This window comes from Triticum aestivum, unplaced genomic scaffold (genome assembly GCF_018294505.1).
Source record: "Triticum aestivum cultivar Chinese Spring unplaced genomic scaffold, IWGSC CS RefSeq v2.1 scaffold11800, whole genome shotgun sequence".
Lineage (NCBI taxonomy): Eukaryota > Viridiplantae > Streptophyta > Magnoliopsida > Poales > Poaceae > Triticum > Triticum aestivum.
Window position 1 is genome coordinate 10,330 of NW_025229992.1, and position 860 is coordinate 11,189.

The window sequence follows — 860 nt, forward strand, 5'->3', positions numbered from 1 at the left end:
AAGATCAAGAAGGAGAAAAGATGCCTGATCCATTGCCTTTGCTCAGGGACTTGTGGGTCCCAAGAGATCATGGGATACCAGGAGAAATGGTGCAACCAATTATTCAGTAATTTTTTTTTGAATTGAAGCCAGCCCTGATTAACATGGTACAACAGTCCAGATTTGGTGGAACAGCTTTAGAAGACCCACATGAGCATATAAGGACTTTCTTGGAGTATTGTAACACCCTCAAGAAAAATGGAGTTTCACCGAGTGCTATCAGATTGTCACTATTTCCATTTCCCTTGAGAGATGGAGCAAGAGTATGGCTTCACTCATTGCCTGAACATCTGAAGAATACTTGGGAGACTTTATTGCAAACATTTCTTGAGAGATACTTTCCACCAACAAAAGCTGTTGAATACATGGACAAGTTAACAAGGTTCACTCAATATGATGGAGAAAGTTTGTACGATGCATGGCAAAGATTCAACTCTTTAATAAGAATTTGTCCTCATCATGGTTTGGAAAGATGGATGGTGTTACAAACCTTTTTACAGAGGACTGACTACTCAGACCAGAGCTTTTATTGATTCTGCCGCTGGAGGAGGAATCATGAACAAAACTCTTGATGAAGCATTTGCATTGATTGAAAGTATGGCGTCTCAGCATTTCCAATGGTCGAGTGAAAGAGAAATAGCACCACCGCATCCTGGTGTGTACAATGTGTCTGCAAATGATAGCATGGCGGCTCAGATTGACATATTGAACAAGATGGACAGTATCATGTCAAATTGTATCGTACATCTGGAGCTTCAGTAAGCGTGCCTCAAATGTGTGATATATGTGGCCAAGTAGGTCATCCTTCAACAGAATGTACC

At 40.9% G+C, this 860-nt stretch overlaps 1 non-coding gene across 1 annotated transcript; it reads right to left on the reverse strand.

Moving 5' to 3' along the window:
• Positions 1–398: 398 nt before the first annotated feature.
• On the reverse strand, positions 399–505 carry LOC123175263 (small nucleolar RNA R71). Its single transcript, XR_006487755.1, has one exon. It is a non-coding gene; the product is annotated as a small nucleolar RNA R71 (small nucleolar RNA).
• Positions 506–860: the final 355 nt, after the last annotated feature.